Below are 20,666 nucleotides of genomic sequence, written 5' to 3' on the forward strand. Positions count from 1 at the left end.
ATATATGTTTAGACCTCTTCTGTATTTCTATTTAGTCCCTTGTGATCTCATCTCATCTAGCTAGAATTATATATTTCTAACTAAAAATTTTATCTTTGGTCTGAATTTCTTTCCTAATCTCCAGACTTGTATGTTCATCTGCGTACTCAACATTTTCAGCTAGATGTCTAATTTAACTAGACATCTAGATCCCAAATTTAACATGTCACAACTGAACAACTCATCGCCTCCTTCTTCTCTCCCACCCATTCCAATAATTGTTTCCATTCCAGTCTTCCTCATCTTTTAAATGTCCACTCCCTCTTTCAGTTTCTCTGGCCCCAAACCACATAGACGTCTCGACTCCTTTCCTTCTGATACTCCCCCATCTAATTCAAATAATTATCACGAAAGTACATTCTTTATCTACTTTAAAGGCTGCCTTAACTATACGTGGAAGCACAATTTGCTGCCACCGCTGTAGGCAACCGTAACCTCTTGCTTGTGTTATTTTCATAGTCACTCGTCTCCCCGCTGCTTCTGTACTTTTCTATTCTCAACGCAGCAACCAGGGTGATCCTTTTAACGTGAAAGTCTGATTATTTCACTCCTGTGTTCAAACCGTTCCGTGGCTTTCTGAAAGTAAAAGCCAGAATATTTACTGTGCCTATAAGAGCCTCCGTTGATCCGTACCTCCTGCCTCTCTGGTTTTGTGTCCTACACAATCAGGTTTCTCCTTGGCTTCCTCTACTCTGGCCCCCAGGCATCCTCCAGGTTTCTTGAACCTGCCAAGCACAGTCTTGCTTTCGTGCCCTCAGGGATAGAGGATTGTTTTATATATTCACTGCAGAGTCCCCAGGACGGTGGCTGGCTCACGATGGGCACTCAGAGTTCCTGAACGAATGGCTGCTTGTCTTGTTACTCCTGATTCTGGTTACAGCCCTATGTGCATGTTTCTATAACGAAAGTGTTTGAACTTCCCCTCAAACGGTATAGTCCTATAAGAATGAAGTAGAAACAGCTTTAGATACAAGAATATAAAGTAAGTTTCCAGTCAACTTTTGTGTATGGGAAGTGAAAATACACAGTGAAATGGTAAGGGACAGAGGAGGTAGGAAAGGAATGAAGAGAGCTAAGGCAAATGAAATAAAGAAGAGGAAAACCTGGTTTGGAAATAGGGTGACAACATGTAAAAAATTTATTTTGGGCTTGCCCCATATTTCTTTCCAGTTACATTTCTTGAGTTCTGAGTGTTGGTGATTTTCATGGACTAGACACTTCCAGTTGGACTATACTGTACCCTTCTTTTTATCAGGGATATAGGCTCAGGTGAGATCAGGAGCCAAAACTTCACTGTTCTCCTGTGTTTTGCTCAACTCTTTTTGTTAGAAAAGAGGAGAAATTACTGAGAAAGCCTAATGGTATTCTTAGCAGTTTTTTTTTTTTTTTTTTTTGTAGAAACCTCCAATAGAAGTCTCATAGTTTTGGGGAGGGATTTTCAGTGTACAAAAATGTATTGGTATGCCTGTCCTCTTGGTACCGTGCCGCCTATTTAGTCCCCCCTTAAAAAAGGAGAGGAATATAAGTACATTCATTGTTTTGCACGGTAAACTAGCAGCTAGCTAAGATAATCACAAGTTTATTGAGTAGTATTAAATGCATATGCTTATTTGTGCTCTTAAAGGAAAAAAAAAAAAAGAAAAATGCTTGTACAGACTTCAATGCATAGTCTAAAAATGGAGTTTAACTGTGTATTAGAATAAAACTTAAATTTATTTAATAAAACATGTTGGCATAAGGTAGCCACTTGTCCTCTTTGGGAAAACTTTAACCCTTTCATTTTTAGACTCTCACTTTTTATGAAGTAATGAAGCAAATGGTAACTTGTATGAAAAATATGGTGAGGTGTCTGGTAGGGAATGAGGCAGAAAGTTGGCAGTGCTACCTGCTACCTTGGTATGATCAGTAGTCAAGAGGCACTGATGATGTTACTCACTTGTGTCGATAATAATTCAAGTTGTAATGTTTTATTTCCTTATGTTTTTATGTATTACTACAGCTAAAGAAGTAAACAGGTCATGGCACGTTTAACAAAAAGATGACAGGCGGATACAAAAGCTATCCAGCATCTTTGGGCAGCCATTGAGATTATATGCAACCAGAAGCAAATTGCCAACATTGACCATATTACAAAGTAAGTAAATTTAAACAAACAAACAAACAAAAAAACCCTATAAAATTTCATGTGAGACTTTGGGGGGAAAGTTCAAAAATACTTTTTTATGCTAATCAACATATATTACAAAGGACTGAAGTCACTTTCCTTGCAGGAGTATATAGTTGTTAGAAAAGCAAATACAGAAATATACACAAGCAACTTGTGTTTATAAAATAAATATTAAATAAGTAAAATATCAGTATGTACTATTTAAAATAGTTTTGCAGTTATCAGAATTTTTAACTCTTGGTAACTTTATTTAGGTCTTTTATTAAAATGGCTTTTAATCATTTGCTTTTATGTAGTGAAGCTGTCTAAAAATAGTATACTGTTCGTTACTCATTGTAATACAGGACAAGCACGGTATGTGCAGTAAGTAAATAACATCTTGCCTGTGTGCTCATGCTTGTAATCCTAGCACTTTAGGAGGTTGAGGCAGGAGGATATCACCTTAGCCCAGGAGTTGGTGACTGCAGTGAGCTATGATGATGGCATTGTACTCTAAGTGGGGCCACAGAGCCCCTCAAAGACCCTCTTAACAAAACAAAGCAAAATTGCATTAGGTCATAGCCCACTGACAGAATTTTTAACAATTTCATTCTATATTTTAGAAATTATTAAACAAACCACTCAGTTTTTAAAAAGAAAGTTCCTCCCTATCCCGGTTGTTAATGCTATTTATATTGGTAGACAAAGATTCAGGATTCAAAATAAAATCAAACTAATTTATGACTCTTCTATTTACTTGTTATATACTAATTATAAGGATGTCTTAAAATAAGAACTTGGTTTTATTTTGTTTCTCTGGGTATTTTTAAAGGAATAAAGCCAAATTTATCCTAGCACTCTGGGAGGCCGAGGTGGGCAGATTGTTTGAGCTCAGGAGTTTGAGACCAGCCCGAGCAAGAGTGAGACCCGTCTCTACTAAAAATAGAAAGAAATTATATGGACACCTAAAAATATATATAGAAAAAATTAGCCGGGCATGGTGGCACGTGCCTGTAGTCCCAGCTACTCGGGAGGCTGAGGCAGGGGGATTGCTTGAGTCCAGGAGTTTGAGGTTGCTGTGAGCTAGGCTGATGCCACGGCACTCTAGCCTGGGCAACAGATTGTGAGACTCTGTCTCAAAAAAAAAAAAAAAAAAAGCCAAATTTATCTTTTTAAATTTTTGGAGATTGGTGTTGTTGTTGTTGTTGTTGTTGTGAATTTAGATAAAATTTCTTTATACCTATATCTCCATATTCTTTAAATGCTATTTGTAAAAATGGAAAACAGATAATTTACAAAAGCTAACTTAAACCCTTTTTTTTGGCCTTTGTTAATAAGTAACAAAATTACATTCCATATATTTTTGTCCCTTCCCTGTATTCTGGTGAAGAAGATCGTAAAATTCCTTGCAAGAGAAGGAACAGAAGATAGAGAAAGGGTTCAGGCTCTGTGTGGCTCTGACTCTACACTCACCCTCAGAATACTTTAAAGCTGACCATGCACAACTCTTAGCTCCTGTAGGTTAGTGGAAGGAACAAAATAATACTGTATGAAAAATAAGAATAAAATAAATAGTACATTGGTTTTTTTGTTTGTTTGTTTGGTTTTTTTTTTTGAGTCAGAGTCTCGCTCTGTTGCCCGGGCTAGAGTGAGTGCCGTGGCATCAGCCTAGCTCACAGCAACCTCAAACTCCTGGGCCTCCCGAGTAGCTGGGACTACAGGCATGCGCCACCATGCCCGGCTAATTTTTTCTATATATGTTTTTAGTTGTCCATATAATTCTTTCTATTTTTAGTAGAGACGGGGTCTCATTCTTGCTCAGGCTGGGTACATTGTTTTAATTATTATATTTTTAATTAAAGCAAATAATTTGAGGTGTGGTAGCTAAATACAAATTACAGAGAGGTGATGTTGATAATACAAACATTTAAAAAATCTCAAAGACTTAAAAGTAGTATTTTCTTATGGTTGAGACTTTTAACAAAACAGTTTTTGTATATCAAAATTGCTGACAGGAGGCTGCTGAAATGCAATACTGTTCTTTGGATTCATTTTTAAAAATTAAAATCATGTAAGCTTGACTGAACCATTTCAGTTTTTCAGACTATTCCTTTTTCTCACGTGTGGCATCTTTCTAGATCTCATGTGTAGCATCCTTCTAGAAGCTCTAGGGATGTTCCCTAGGAAGCTGTCAGACTCTCCTAGTGAATGTTGCTGTTAGGCTGTGACCACCTGCCATGTGGGAGTCAGAGAATTAACCCCACAGTGCCGGGTGCAGAGGTCTGTTGGATTATCACAGCACCTGTGTGTGCACAAGTTAAACTGTGGCAAAAGATGCAAAGGTTGTTAAACAGGATTGCACACGCCTTCTCCTTCTGTATCGCGGCTTGTCGGTAAGTGTTCCTTTCTCTCCTTGCTTCATCAGTATAGCCTTAAATGATGCCAAGGGTTATCTTCCTTCATGTTGTGAGGTCCATAGGTCCTAAATTAAATATCAATAAATTTATTTTACCTAGTAAATAGTCTTAGTTTTATTAGTGTCATATAAAGATGGACGAAAAGAAAGGAAGAAACCCGAGTTTAAGTGCTCAGGAGGGGTTCCTTGTGTGTCCTCTGCCTCGTCCCCTCTGAGAGCTGTGCGGCATTTCCTCTCATCACAGTGGCTCACGTCCGAGCGTTCTGTGCTTCTTTCCCAACATCAGTCACAGTCGTGACTATCTCCCTGCTGGACAGTTGGCTCCAGGGGGGACTGTGCAGAGAACTGCCTGACCCAGTGCCTTTGCTTCTTGGTTAACGTCAACTTTCTTGCCTGCTGCGTTTGTCTGAGGTCAGTTAGGAAGTGGCAAGGGATGAGGACAGGAAGTCCAATCTTTTGCTGTAAAGCCTGATATTCCTATTCTGTACTTTCAAGCCTTGGATTCATTTTAAGTCAAGTTGTTCTGCTTATTTACAGTTAAGTCTGAACATAGAGGTGTCTTTTAAACTTTAGAAATGGCTGAAGTTACAGAAGGCTGCAGAAGAATTATGGTTAGGATTGCATATGTTGTCATTAAGTTTCGTTCTTTATTTTGACTGGTGACTCCATTATAAAAAAAATTGAAAGCTACATAGTTTGAGTCGTGCATTCAAAGTTATGGGGTTTGGTGTGACTGCCTCTTAGGCAGTCCTGCATCCTGCGTCCTAAACATTATCGTTTACTTTGGTATAATGGCTTCGTTCTGCTTGTTTCTGTTCTTTTGATCCCTGGATTTCTCATCCATCTTTTTTGTTGTTTTCATTGTCCCTTTCATTTGGGATTTATTGAGTGGGAAAACTGGGTCATTTGGTTTCTCGCAGTCTGGCTTTCGAGGATCGCAGCCCTGTGGTCCAGTTTGACCTGCTGCTCAGTCCTCTGTCTTTCATGGAAACTGAAGGTTGGTCCAGGGGCTGTGGGTGGGCCGAGGCTGCTGGACAGGCTACGGAGAGTTGTGTTTTCAGGAGGCACATGTGTCAGTTGTCTCGTTTTGTGATATATGTAGCTATTGATGCTAGATCCAGTAATTCATTAAGAATTGCAAAATGGTGGTAATCTAATTTTATCTTTCCTTTGCTAACTAGAATGCCTCTGTAAGGACATAGGCTTCCCATTATCTGCTATTTGGTTATGCTGTGGTATGATTCACATGGGAAAAGTAGGAGAAGTGTTTAGTTCCTTCTCTTTATGTATTTATCAGTTTTCAAAATAGCGTCCTCCAGTGGTAACCAGCTAGGTTTTTTCTTTTAGTTGTCATTTGCAATCCATGGACTTAAATACAGTTGAGATACTTGAGTCCGTTTTTGACAAAACCCTTACTGATGCTGAGGTTTTCCCATCTTTGACCAGCGGGAGCCTCTGTGTTGGCTCCCGAAGTTCGTCGCTGCTTTCTTGAGTGACAAGGTTTAAGGCCCATTTTTTTTTTTTTTTTTTTTTTTGAGACAGAGTCTCACTCTGTTGCCCAGGCTAGAGTGAGTGCCGTGGCGTCAGCCTTGCTCACAGCAACCTCAAACTCCTGGGCTCAAAGGATCCTCCTGTCTCAGCCTCCCGAGTAGCTGGGAATACAGACATGTGCCACCATGTCCGGCTAATTTTTTCTATATATATATATATTTTTTTAGCTGTCCATATAATTTCTTTCTATTTTTAGTAGAGATGGGGTCTCGCTCTTGCTCAGGCTGGTCTCGAACTCCTGAGCTCAAACGATCCGCCCACCTCGGCCTCCCAGAGTGCTAGGATTACAGGCATGAGCCACTGCGCCCGGCCTAAGGCCCATTTGTACACATCCTAAACCGCTAGTTTCTTCCAGGGGCTCCGGTTTCTTTTAGTTTGAAATTGTATTTCAACAGTACTTTCTGGCCACTCCGTGTTGCTACTGTGTTGTCTCTGTAGGCCTTGGAATGGACAGAGTTAGGAAATCAATAGACAAAAGATAAAAATACCTCATTAATTCATACTGATATTTTCCATTCAAATTTATGGCTACTGGGTTTTATGTATCTCTTCTATCTAAAATCTTACCTCTCCTCTGACATGGTGAGAATCGTGGATATCATGAACAATAAAGTTTTAGAATATCATATAATTAGTCACTATTTTATGCAACATTATATACACAGCTATCTGAGAATAAGAAACTTAAAATTATAGATATGATTATATTACTATTATATATATTTAGTTTTTATTATTTGAGGCCTGTCTTAGTGTGTTTAGTCTTCTTTTCCTGTCTTCTGTGTTTGTAATTTTCAATTGAATTCTTTTCATCTTTTTTCTTTTTGATTTTTAATTTTTTCATTCTTTGCAACTTCTGTTTATCTGATATTATCTGCTGTATAATCACTCTTGTGTAGCTTCTAATTTGGACTTCACTTCTGAAGTGATTTCTTTTCCATTTACTTCAAATGTTTAACTCATTCCTGAGTTTTCCTAATTCTGATTTACAGCTTTCCTATTATATCATTTTCTTAATGTCTTTTCTCATTTCTTGAAACAGTGGATCCTGGTTTTCTTCTGTTTTGCAGGCATATCTTTCTGACACGCTTTCATCATAAGGGTGTCACTCTGTCCTGTGAGCCGCAGTCCTTCCTGTTGTCATTCTGGTGTGAAAATCTGTTTTCCGAAACTTGTATCAGGGAGAAGTGGGTCTGTATCCTTTTACTAGATTCATGGCTCTAATGCTCTTCTTATGCCGGTTTTATGAAGTGCTAAAAATATGGCCTCATATTTCTTGAGATTTCCTAGGTTTTTCTCTATCTTTCCCCCATTTTTCCTTGAACCACCCTTTCTTATACTAAAGGTCTTTTTAACTGACTCCAGTAGTATTTGATACTTTAATTCCTCACACTTCTCTATGATATGTGGCTTTGTCGTGGAAGGAAGCTTTGCCTAATTTTGAATGTTCAGAGGGCTGTCGTGCTCCAGCTCCTCAGGACTTTACCGTGGATCCGTGTGTTACTGTGAATCAGCTCACATGAGGAGGGTGTCTCACCCTGCCCATTGCAGCTGCGAGTTTGGTCCTCCTGTGTTCAGCTCCCCTAGATTCCCCGCCCTGTCCCTCCTTGTCCTCCGTAGCTGTCAGTACCGATTGCAACTGTAGCTCTTGCAGATTTGTCCTGACTGCTCAAATTTTGGGATTCACAGGACTCCTTATCGCTTTTTTTTTTTTGGTACTGTATATGTTGTCCCAGGGCCTTTTGCTTTGTTTTGTTTGCTACTCTTCCAGTAACTCTGTGTAGGAGGTTTGGGGGCGAGTTTAAAACTGTTACCTCCACCATCTTCCCAGCTGACAAAAATCTTGCGATTTTTCTTTAAAAAAAAAAAAAAAAGTTGTTTAGCACTCTGGGAGGCCGAGGCGGGTGGATCACTCGAGGTCAGGAGTTCTAGACCAGCCTGAGCAAGAGCGAGACCCTGTCTCTACCAAAAATAGAAAGAAACGATCTGGCCAACTAGAAATATGTATAGAAAAAAAATTAGCCGGGCATGGTGGCGCATGCCTGTAGTCCCAGCTACTGGGGAGGCTGAGGCAGTAAGATTGCTTAAGCCCAGGAGTTTGAGGTTGCTGTGAGCTAGGCTGATGCCATGGCACTCACTCTAGCCCCGGCAACAGAGCAAGACTCTGTCTCCAAAAAAAAAAAAAAAAAAAAAAAAAAAAGTTATTGCTAAAGGCACTGGATATTTTCTGAAGTTCAAAAGCAGAGCTAAAAGCAATAAAATAAAAAAAAAAATCCCTTTTAGCAGAAACAAACCCAAGGCATGTTTGTATATAACACTGGACATCACAGAATCCACAGCAATATCACCGTCAAATACAGGATCCTTAATGTAGTAAGACTGACGTTGCAATTTTAAAAGGAAATTCCACGAGTAGAATTTGTGGCCTTTTAAAGCAGTTAAGCCTCAGATCCTCATAATTGATTGAACTCTTAGCAACTAGTAGTAATCTTCTTATCTCAATAATAAAATAGGAGAATGTATCTGTGTTCATTCTAGATGTTTACTCCACCTAAGTGTGATGATATCCAACATTCAGAGTTCATAGCTGTACCTGTCCATGACACCTCTCCAGGAAAGAGTGTTCTGAATCCTTTTTACCATTTTCTTTTAATTTTCCTTTTTTAAAAGAACTGCTAGTGTATCCAAGAAAATAGGAAAGGTGCTGTAAGTTACAGAATCACTGCTGAGATTTATTCAATAATTCAAATCTTTAAAAAAAATACCTAAGGGAAACTTCTTTCACAAGTTTTATTATTTTGCTATGGAAAGCATTTTTACTGAAAAGATCAATCTGAGCTCCAAATACATATCTGGGATAAAGTCTGATGTTTTGATTAATGGTGAAGCTGTCCCTCTGATTTAAAGCTCATGTTTATAAATTAATGATAACATAAATTCTATAGATGACTTCATTTGGGAACTAAATAAGCACGAATTTTGGCCTCAGTAAAAACATTTTACATTTCTAGAAATGGAAGGATGTCTTCTAATGTTTAATCATCATAAAATTGAAACAGTTGAGTCATTTTATCATTAAAAAAGGAAATACGGTAGTCAGTTGAGGGTTGTATGAAGATACGCATAGGTAATAGTAGTCCTCTTTTCAGTTTAAATGTCTGTACACTATAGTTGTCACATGAATTCATCACTTTTATGTAATTTGGATAGGTGTCATTAAAGCTTTGAAATACTCAGTTACTTAACATTTCTATTAAATATTTATAAAATATTTTTATGCTTAAGATGATGTTAGCCCTTGTTTTACAGATTTCCAGTCAAGATATAAAGGGTGAAGAATCCTATAACAAAAAATCAGTAACAAGTGATATTTAATCCTTCAATCATGCAGATTCCTACTAGGGTTCATAACTCATTGTCATGTTATTTCCCTAAATACCGTGTATAGTTTAATGTCCAATAATATCAAGTTACATATATCACTTCCTTTTCTTCTTTAATCCAAACAAATTATGCACATTTAATTTGGGTAATTATAACATGACATTAGAAGTTTATAAATATTTTAAGTAATAGTTAAAGACATGCTTTTGAAACAGATATGGATTTTTTACTAGTCTCTACTGGCACTATTACCTAGGCAGTGTGATTGGGGAGGTTAACTTATTTTTTATTGACTACTGGGAAAAAGCAATCAAAATAGTCAACCTGTATGTTTCCTTTCTGTCTTGAGTAACTTTGACATTCTGTTTCTGGAGGTGATCACATTGTGACTAGCATGATTAGACTAACAGTGGATTGGTAGACTAGTCCCATTCAAGTTAATGTTTCAGAATAAGGCATCAATTAATTACGTGTACTGCTTACTTTAGGGTCAAACCCCAGTTAGAAAAATGTGACCTCTGACCTCTTGTGACATGTTTGGCATTGAAATTTCTGAGTTCTCCTGGAGAACTCCTGTGAGTCCTCTTCATGTGTATGTTGACTTTGAAGTTGCAACTAGGTACATATTATTTCTTTTTTTATGTATTATAATTTAACTCGTTGAAGCCCAATTTCCAGGAACTTTATTTAAGTTAAAGTTTGCTATGTCTCTCTGTCTTAGAATTATTAGAGAGGAGGAGAATGGCCATTCCTAAGTTACTTCTTTGTAAATAAGTTAGTTTGAAAAACTACCAGTTATGATGCTGCTTATGTAATTCCAAGGATTCTTCATGAAATTACTCATTATATTCTCCTTTCAATCTGCAGGGAGTTAGCTACACTCTCCCGCAAAGAGGTTTTTTTCCCTCTTTGTTCCGATCAGGTCTCTCAGGCAGGGGTCATCGCAAAGGATGAAAAATATAGTAGGAAACAGAAATAAAAGATAAAGTAATGGCAATAAGAATACACAGAGCCAAAGATATAGTTTATAAAGTAAAGGTTTATGAAAATAAATAAAGGAGTGTATCCAGATGGATATATTTTTACCCACATCAAATATATCCCCGACTGAAACTCCACGCAGGTATTTTATAGGGTACATACAGGCAGAGAGGGTCAGACTAGGAAGGCCTTGAGAATGCTAGCATTGACATTTTAATCTATAGGTAGAGGGGAATAGTGAGTGCTTTTTGAATAGGGAAATGGTAAAAAGTAGAACATACTGATTTTTTCCCCTCTCAGGCTAGACTGAATGGTCCCCTCAAATGTCTCTTGAGTCTATCTGCTCTTCCCTCTTCTGGGCTGGGTTTTCACTCTTGTGATTTCCTGCCTGTTCCTCCAGCCCCTGTTTTTCCACAATGTCATCTTCTCAGATAGCTCTACCATCGCAGGCCTTTCTCTCTTGCCCTCGAAGCCCCCATTCCTGTGCAAAGGTGTCGCTGCCTCGGCCTGTGTCTTCCACATCACCTCTGCCACCCCCCACTCTGCTACGCTCCAGAAATCGGAGATACGCTTGGCAGGTCCTCAGGTCTGTGTCTCCCACATGCCACCTGGGATGACCTTCCCAGACTCCTCTTTCAAGTGTCATCTCCTGAGAAGTCTTTCCTGACACCGTTAAGTCAACTTAATTTTACCAGTTATTTTTCTAAAGTTTAGGTCTGATTGTGTTCTTAATTCCTCTTTTGATTTCCCTATTGTGCATAAAATCCAAATAATGGAGCAGGGCATTTGTATAAAGCTCTTCACAATTAGATCATGATATTTCTTTCTTCTTTTTACAGCTAGCCTTTCCCCTCTCAGTGTTCCATCTGATGAGACAAGTGTCAATGGCCTGAGCACTCTATGGCTTTTTTTTTTTTTTTTTTTAAAGAGATGGCATATCACTAGGTTGCCCAGCCTGGACTCAAACTCTTGGATTCAAATGATCCTCCCACCTCACCCTCCTGAGTAGCTGGGATTATAAGCATGTGCCATCATGCCCAGCTTAGATTTTTAATTTTGTATTTTTCCTTCATTAATGGACAAAATCATACCCAAGCTTTCAAGATTTAACTCAAATATAATCTCCTTTGAGATTTTGATACATTCCTCATTGTAGCCAATCCTGTTCCTCTTTCTCTTTGTTCCCCTAGTAATAGATATAAAATTTGATTTTATTAGTTATTGAAGCCTCCTATGATCTTTGAAATATATTTCCATTTCTTTTATTGACTGTGAGAACCTTAAGAGTAGGGAATATGTCTTTTCTATTTTTGTATAGTAATGTGAAACAGTGATTGGGACATTAATAATAATATTCAGTTTCATTAACTGCAGAAGTGGTTTCAAGGAGGATTATAATTGGTAACATTAAATGAGCCATTATTTTCTGACAAGCACTGTGCTTTATATAAGTAAGTTATTTAATTTTCACAGGAACACTGGCATGTTGTCGTTACCCCCACACTGCTCAGAAGATGCTGTAGTGAGAGAGGGAAGTAGATTGCCCAAAGTCATCCAGGTTGTTGGTGGCAAGGCTAAAATTTGAATATAGGTCTATCTGATGTTGGAGTTCAAGCTACTAAACATTTAAAATTTTTTCTTCTGGTATTTAATGGGTTTATATTTATATCTTTGCAAACTTTGAAGTTTTCAAAACATGATCATCTCCATGGTACTTACATATTATCTCATTTCATCCTCACAACTGTGAGTTAGAGTTAGCCCCACTTTATAGGCGAAGAATGCGGCTCTCAGAGTAAATTATTTGTCCCAGGTTAACTGTTAGCATTAAGAAGAACCCAGTGCTTCAGAATATATTCTAGAATTTTAAAATTAACTCCACTGATGGAGGATCTATAAAGATGCTGGTTAGGATTTGAAGTTTAACACTTTTTGGTCAATGCAATTTTAAAGTAAAATATTTGTTTGCCATGAAATATTCCATTTCTAAAAGTAACGTAACCATATTATAGCATACTCGGAAAATGGAAAAACAGAAAAATAACCACCTATAATTTCTCTACCCAAATTCATGTAAGGTACTCACTTTGATTTTCTTCTTTCTAGTCATTTTCTGTATAGGTGTGTGTTGTCTCAGCATGGCTGAGTCTTCTTCCATGTTGTTGCATGGCCACCGCAACATGTGATGGTGGCACGGGGCTCCCCCTGGTGAGACGGCACCTTCACATGCCTGGGAGGGAGGAGAAGCGAGGTGAATGAACACTTGTTACGAGCTTTACATTATCTCATTTACCCTCAAATCAGCCACATGATATTGGCTTTAACAATTCCACTCTACAGATGCGCAGATGGAGATGCGGGTGGGGTGAGAGCTTCTCCCGCCTGCAGCAGCGCGGGGAGCAGCCGCTGTGCACACAGGACCCGCGAGACTCCGGAGGCCTCGCCTCCCCCGGGCTCTCATGGTGCCTCCGCGTCTTCTATTAAGTTCTCGTAACAAAGCTCCGTGCTCCAGCTGCACAAATAAATAAACAGTGGGGTGAAAGCTTAGGGGGTGACCTATACCACGTAGCAGGAATTACTTTCGTAGGACTAAGGGCAAGGGACTGGGCACTTTCCGTGCATGACCTCGTCTGGCTCTGTCTACAACCCTAAGGGGAGTGTCCTCTGCCTTTTTCTTCGCCATGCCGTCACCGTCGCATGCTAGGATAACCTGGGTGTTTTCGCCATGCTCCGTGTCTCCTCGCATCATACCCTTTCCCCGTGCTTTGGATTATTTCCCTACCGCGGACACTCAGGTGAGTGTCTCCAGTTTCCCTCTGGCACAGATGACTGTGCATTGCCCCAGCTCTTCACGGCCACTCACTGGGATGTACGTCCAGAAAGAATTCCTCCTTGGTGATACCATATGCATATGGGTAATTAATTTGACTAAGCTCTTATGAAAGATGCCTCAGTCTACAAGTTCGGTAACGCTGTGCACATTGGGTTTTGTTTTCCTGTACGTCTGCATATACTTGATGTTCACTTGCCCAAATTTTGTCATTCAGAGGGATGTTTTAATTTGCATTTCTGTATTTGGCTTAGGCAGCTCGTGGTGTTCTTATATGGTTCTGGGGTTCCTTTGCTGCCGGTGCCTGTTACTGCCTTCTGCCCATTTCCACTGGGATTGTTGTCTTTTCCTGTTGACTTGCAGAAGCTCTTGTTACACTGGACATTAGTTCCTTTACAGGTTTTATGCTTTGTAAATATCTTTTCTCTTTCTGTCATCTGTTTATTAATTTTTTTCCATAGTTTTCTTTATGAACAGAAAATTCTAATTTGGATGTGATCAAATTCAGTCTAGTTTGCCTACTGTTTTATGCTTTTGAAATTTTATTTAAGAAGTCCTTAAGGCAACAATATTCCCTACATTTTCCTTTATTAACTTTATGGTTTTACCTTTTATAGTTAGGTCTTTAAACCATCTGTAGTTATCTTTTTATGTGTTAGGTAAGGATCGACCTTACCTTATTGTTTGTTGTTACTCTATCTTCTTCTTTAGACTTTAAACTTAAAGGTCTTAAAAACTCTTGTGGGAGGTACTTTAGGGGCCCCTGTAGCAGACCATGTGGTTGAATTGCTTGTTGGCGGTGCCATAGCGTTCTTTGCCCTCTGCCGTGAAACCTCTTCCCACCACTGTGATCTCTGTGAGGTCGGGGTCTCTATTGCATGTGGCTGGCATGTGGCACTCACCCAGCAGTATTTGTTAAATGCTGGGTGAACGTGAGCTCTTTTCCTGCAGCCAGTTTGTCCTTCTGAGAGAAAGCTTGAAAATGTTAATAGACGGAGACTAATGCTAATATTGCTCTACTATTAACTGGCTGTGTTTTCTCGAGGAAGTCATTTTTCTTACTTCCTCTGTAAATCTGTGCCTCTGTGTCAGCACCGTCTCAGTCAAGATACAGGAAGTTCCCTGTGCTCCTGTGTGCTCAGCCCACCCTGCCCTCCCGCCCCACTCCGTAACCGGTTTGCTTTCTGTCACAGTGATGAGCTTTGCCTGCTTTGGAATTTTATATAAGTGGAATCATACAGTGTATTATTTTCCACGATTGGCTGTTTTGGTCAGCATGTTTTGAGATTCATCTGCTTACAGATGTTGGTGGTTCATTCTTTTTCATTGCTGAGTGGTAGGCCACTGTGTGCATATATACCATGATTTTTTAAATCCATTTATCTGCTGGAGGGACTTTTGGGTGTTATCATGACATAAGATAGAGTGTGGTTATCATGACATAAGATAGAGTGTGCTTTTATGTACAGGTGTAGGTGTGTATCTGGATAAATACCTAAGAGTGGAATTGCTAGGCCATATGATAAATGTATGTTTAACTTTATTAGAAACAACACAACTGTTATCCAAAGTGAAGAGTTTACATTTCCACCAGCAGTATATGAGAATTCCAAGTTCTCCGAACCTGGTATTGTCGGTCTTGTAAAATTTGTGTCATTCCAGTGGGTTTGTTAGTGGCATCTCACGAAATTTAAGTTTGCATTTTCCTGAAGTTAGCATCTTTTAATGTGCCTATCGATCAATGATATCTTCTTTCACAAAGTGTCCGTTCAGTTCCTTTGCCCATTTCTTACTGAATTGGTTTATTTCAGTATTACTGAAGTGTCACAGAGTTCTTTATATATCCTGGATACGAGTTCACTGACAGATCTATATAGCTATGGTTCTAGAAGGAGATAATAGAGGAAATGAGGAAGAATCACTATTTATAGAGATATTGGGTAAAAGATACTAGTACTCAATCCAGCAAGCCCAGTGAAGAACAAATCAAAAAAGGTATCCACATTTAGCCATATTATAGTGAGAACTGCAGAATTTACTAGAGGGAAAGAGAAAACCTTAAATACAGTCAATAGATTTTTGAAAAGACATCATTTATAAAGGTGTGGTAGACTCACGACTGACTTCTTAACTGCAGCACCGGAATTCAAATGACTGGAACAATAGCTTCAATATGTCTTGAGAGATAATAACTCTCAGCCTGGAATTACTTACCTTTCAAGGAAGAAATTGAAATAAAGGCTTTTTTAGACAAAGTCTGAGACAAAAGAAATTCTTAATGGTTTACATTAGGAAGAAAAAAAAGATCCCAAATGAAAGTTCTGAAATGTAAGAATGAATAAGGAGCAAAGTTTATAAGTGTGGTTAAAATTAAAGCATGAACTATAAAATATAAAAATAATGTTCAATTTGTGAAAAATAATCAGGCCAGAGCAACTGTAACACCAGCAGCAGAATATAGAAACATTACAAAGGATCATTAGCAGCAGAACGGATAGTCATATGTTTATATAACAGGCTATTGAACTACAATAAAAATAAACTGTCGCCTCACATATCAGTCTGGATTAATTACAAAAATGTAATATCAAAGAAAGGAATCAAATTACAAAAGAATACTTGCAGAATGATTCCATTTCTGTAAAGTTCAAAACCCGGCAGCACAGAGCAACGTGGTTTAAGGGATGCACATACACAGGACTGAACGGTATGAAGACAAAAACGGGGGAATGGTTAACACAGAATTAGGGACACTGGTGGTGGTGGCGGGAGCCGGCAGGAGGGGCCTATCCAAGGAGATTCTGCTCTTTCTGAGCCGAGGTGGTAGTTTCTCTGGTGTTTCTTTAATTCTTCAAACTGCACATATTTTAAAATACTTTCTTGTATGAGTAATTTCTAAATGAAAAATTTTAAAGGAGTAAGTGGATGGCACTGAAACCTGTTGGGGAACGTGGATGATAAACCGGGGTCAGGAGGTGGGATAGATATGTAATGAAAAAATGGATTATCCTCCCTGGTCGGATCACTGTTGTGTTGCCAACAGAACTTTCCTTCTGTTCCCAGACGTGCACGTCTCTGTCACTTTCAGGCATTGACAGTCCATTCCACTACGTTTTAGGGAACCAGTTCATTCAGTAGTAATCATCATCCTTTAAGTCAACTGTTTCTTTTTAGCTATTTCTCTTTTCTTCCACTGGAAGACTTTTCTATGCCAGATTATCAAACTGAAAATGATATCCTAATTACATGGAAACTACATTATTTGAATGCTGTGTGTTTCTGAACACTTAGTACTATAGAAAGAAGTGTATTTGGCTGAGTGTTGTTGTGAATAGAATTCTATCAAGTGTTATCAAGAGGAATTTCATACAGAATTGAAAAAGAAGGCCTAGTATTTACCGTTAATTATTTTTCTCTGACAAATGGACAAAGCATATAATTTTATTGTGACCTTTTTTTTTTTAGTTTTTTTTTTTTATTTCAATAGATTTAGGGGGTGCAAGTATTTGGGTTACATGGATAAATTATAGCATGCTGAGGTTAGGGCTTTTTGGGTACAATGTACATTATTGTGATAATTTTTTATAATTAAGTTTAAAATGAAAATAGAAGTTTTAAAAATGTGTATGATTTAGAAAGATGTAATTTTCTAATTTTTAATTACATAATTTATTTTGAAAGAAAACCCATTCAATAAAATTAGTAGGTTATACATCATAAAGTTTGCTAATCGTTGAAAGTTTGTCTTAGAGTTCTGTTAAAATAGATTGTGTACTAAATGTTGTACAAAATACAGTTAGATTTGGTTTAGGGCTAGTAAATGTATATAATAAGAAAAACATAACAAATATTTTCAGTGGTGGAATTGAGCTTTAATGTAACATTTTGAAACATCCCATTTCATTATAAGACGTTGATTAATTCCTACTCTCAACTGCTGAGGAATGGAGAAACAGAAGACATGGGAATATTTGCCGGTGGCCAAGAGTGAGACGGGCACTGTCACCAGTGCTGTCGGTGCAACACGCGAGCCACACAGCGCAGGAAGCAGGGTCCCCCATCATCCTGGAGAAAGAATAAAACTCGGTTGGCTTTTAATCTATGTGTGTGCATGTGTGCACATTGTCCTCATGTGTATCAATAAGTATACACGGTATATTTTATTAGAACTTCTTTTGTTCCAAAAATATTTTGAGGACAATTAGAAAAGAAGAAACAGAGTAAGGCTATATATATTAGAAGGGGATGAGAAGGATGATGAAAAGAGAAATGAAGTTTAGGATCTAAAATAGAGCCAGGAGGAAACCTAATACAAGAAAGTCTTCCATGAATTCCTACAGCTTGTTAAGGATGTGTCACAAATTTGGCTTTTGGTATAAAAGGGCAGGCTCAGCATTTTAGTGATGGCCTCACTGTAGCCTCTAGCTCCTGGGCTTGAGTGATCCTCCTGCCTCCACCTCCTGAGTAGCTGGGACTGCAGGTGCCACCACCACACCTGGCTAATTTTTTTTTCTTTCTATTTTTAGTAGAGACGGGGGTCTCGCTCTTGCTCAGGCTGGTCTTGAACTCTTGACCTCGAGTGATCCTCCCTCCTCGGCCTCCCAGAGTGCTGGGATTGCAGGAGTGAGCCACCGCACCCGGCCATGAATCCATTTCTGAACTCTTTATTTCATTCTATTGATCTATTTGTCTGTCTTTTACCACTGTCTTGATTACCATAGCTTTATAAAAAATCTTGAAATTGAGTGGTATTAGTCCTCCAACTTTGTTCTTTTTTTTCCCCCGGAAGACTTATTCTACATCATTTGCATGTCCACATGAATATTAGCATCAGCTTGACAATTTCTACAACAGAGAACACTTAGATTTCGACTGGGCTTGTGCTGAATCTGCAGATCAATTTGGTCAGAATTGATGTCTGAGTGTTTTTCTGAGCTGCAAAGATGTATCTTTCCCTTTGCTGAAGTCTCCTTTATTTTTACTCTGCAATGTTTACAGTTTTTATAGTACAGGTCTTCTGTAGTTTTGTCGGATTTACCCGTAAATATTTTTTTTTAAAATGGTACGATTCTTAATTTCAATTTCCAATCATTCATTGCTAGTATATTCAAATAGAATTTATTTTTGTATGTTTGTCTTATATCCCAGCAGTCCCCATCCTTTTTGGCACCAGGGATCGGTTTCATGGAAGATAATTTTTCCACAGACCAGGGGAGGGGGGAAAGGTTTTGGGATGATTCCAGTGCATCAGGCCGGGCGCGGTGGCTCATGCCTGTAATCCTAGCACTCTGGGAGGCCGAGGCGGGTAGATCGCTCGAGGACAGGGGTTCGAGACCAGCCTGAGCAAGAGCGAGACCCTATCTCTACTAAAAATAGATTATCTGGCCAACTAAAAATATATATAGAAAAATATTAGCCAGGCATGGTGGCTCATGCCTGTAGTCCCAGCTACTCGGGAGGCTGAGGCAGTAGGATCACTTAAGCCCAGCAGTTTGAGGTTGCTGTGAGCTAGGCTGACACCACCGCACTCACTCTAGCCAGGGCAACAAAGCGACACTCTGTCTCAAAAAAACAAACAAACAAACAAAAAAAAAAACAACAAAGAGCATCACATTCATTGTTCAGTCAAACCTCTCTGCTAACGGTAATCTGCATTTGCAGCCGCTCCCCAGCGCTAGCATCACAGCCTCTGCTCCACCTCAGACCATCCGGCATTAGATTCTCATAAGGAGCCACAACCTAGGTCCCTCCAACGCGCAGTTTACAGTCGGGTTTGAGATTCTATGAGAATCTAATGCCACCACTGGTCTGACAAGAGGTGGAGCCCAGGTGGCGATGTGAGCGACGGCTTTCTCCAGAGCAAATGTTCCGAGAGACAGACAGTGGAAGCTGCTGGTTTCATGAGTCCTGGGCCTGGAAGCTGGCACCATGTCATTTCCACCATGTTCCATTCACCAAACCCTGCTGTATGTTTTCCCTTCATCTCATCAGCTCTTTGCTCTGTTTTCTTTTATGACTTCTTTTGCATTGAGTATTTTTTCATTCTTATTTCCTTTGTGGCCCATTAGCTGTAACTTTTTGTTTTAGTGTTTTAGTTATTTAGCTTTAGGGCATGGTTTCTCAACCTGACATTTTGGGTTGGATAGTTCTTTGTGTGGGAAGCTGTCCTGTGCAGCGTAGGATACGTCACAATACCGTTGGTTTCTACCTTCTAGTGATACGACCCCACTTTCTGTGCAGCGTAAGAGCTGTACAGCATGCTCCATCCTTCCGTAGCTTCCCCTTGGGTCTCTGTGCTATTGTCATACATGTTACTTACACATGTGTTATATGCCCCAATTTCATTATTGTTATTTTTGTTTAAACAGTCAATTATGTTTTAAAGACGTTTCAAAAAGAAAAAAAAGTCACATACTACCCATTTGGTTACCATGGCCAGATCTGTAAACATAATCTCATCTGGTATCATTTTTCTCCTGCCTAAAGTACGTCTAACGTTTCTTGCAGTTTAAGAGTCTGTTGCTGATCGATTCTTTCAGCTTTTGTGTATCTTAAAAAGTATTTTACTTTAAACCTATTTTTCCTGTGATACACACAATTTGCCACTATAACCATTTGTAAGTGTAGTTCAGTGGCGTTAAGTACATTCACAATGTTGTGCAACCATCATCATTATATATTTCCAATTTTCTCATTATACCAACCGGAAGCTCTGTAACCGTTAGGCGGTAACTCCTATTTCCCCTGCCCTCAGCCCCGGGTAACCTCTAACATACTTTGTCTCTATGAATCTGCCTATTCTAGATATTTCACAGAAGTGGAGTCATATGGTATTTGTCCTTTTGTGCCTGGCTTATTTTGTTTATCATAATGTTTCCAAGATTCACCCATGCTGTAGCAGGTGTCATAACTCCGTTCCTTTTCATGGCTGAGTAATATTCATGTGTGTGTACTCGGCACATGTTCTTTATCCATTTATCTGTTGATGGACATTTGGGTCGTTTCTGCCTTTTGGTCAGCGTGAATACAGTTGCTATGAATATTAGTGTGCAAGTGTAAGTTTGAGTCTCTGTTCTGAATTCTTTTGGTTACACACCTGTAAGTGGACTTGCTGGGTCATACGGTAATTCTATGCTTAACCTTTTGAGGAACCACCAAAGTGTTTCAACAATAGCTGCACCATTTTTCACTCTCGTCAGCCATGTATGAGGGTTCCAGTTTCTCACAGGCGAGGGGGATGGAGGATGGGATGCCTGGGGTGGGAGTCGGGACCCAGTGTTCCCTCCTGGTCTTAGATCAGGCTCCTCAGCTTCTTGGCC

General features: G+C 39.0%; 1 long non-coding RNA gene across 2 annotated transcripts in view; it reads left to right on the top strand.

The window, feature by feature from the left end:
- LOC138391844 (uncharacterized) overlaps positions 1-20,666 on the top strand; it is a 45,963-nt gene that overhangs the window by 6,422 nt on the left and 18,875 nt on the right. The window contains exon 2 of one of the 2 annotated variants that reach the window (XR_011234876.1): positions 2,039-2,173. The exons of the other annotated variant lie outside the window; for it this stretch is intronic. This is a non-coding gene — a long non-coding RNA (uncharacterized lncRNA). The remainder of the gene's footprint in view (positions 1-2,038; positions 2,174-20,666) is intronic. 2 annotated transcript variants of the gene reach the window in all.

This window comes from Eulemur rufifrons, chromosome 9, assembly GCF_041146395.1.
Source record: "Eulemur rufifrons isolate Redbay chromosome 9, OSU_ERuf_1, whole genome shotgun sequence".
NCBI lineage: Eukaryota > Metazoa > Chordata > Mammalia > Primates > Lemuridae > Eulemur > Eulemur rufifrons.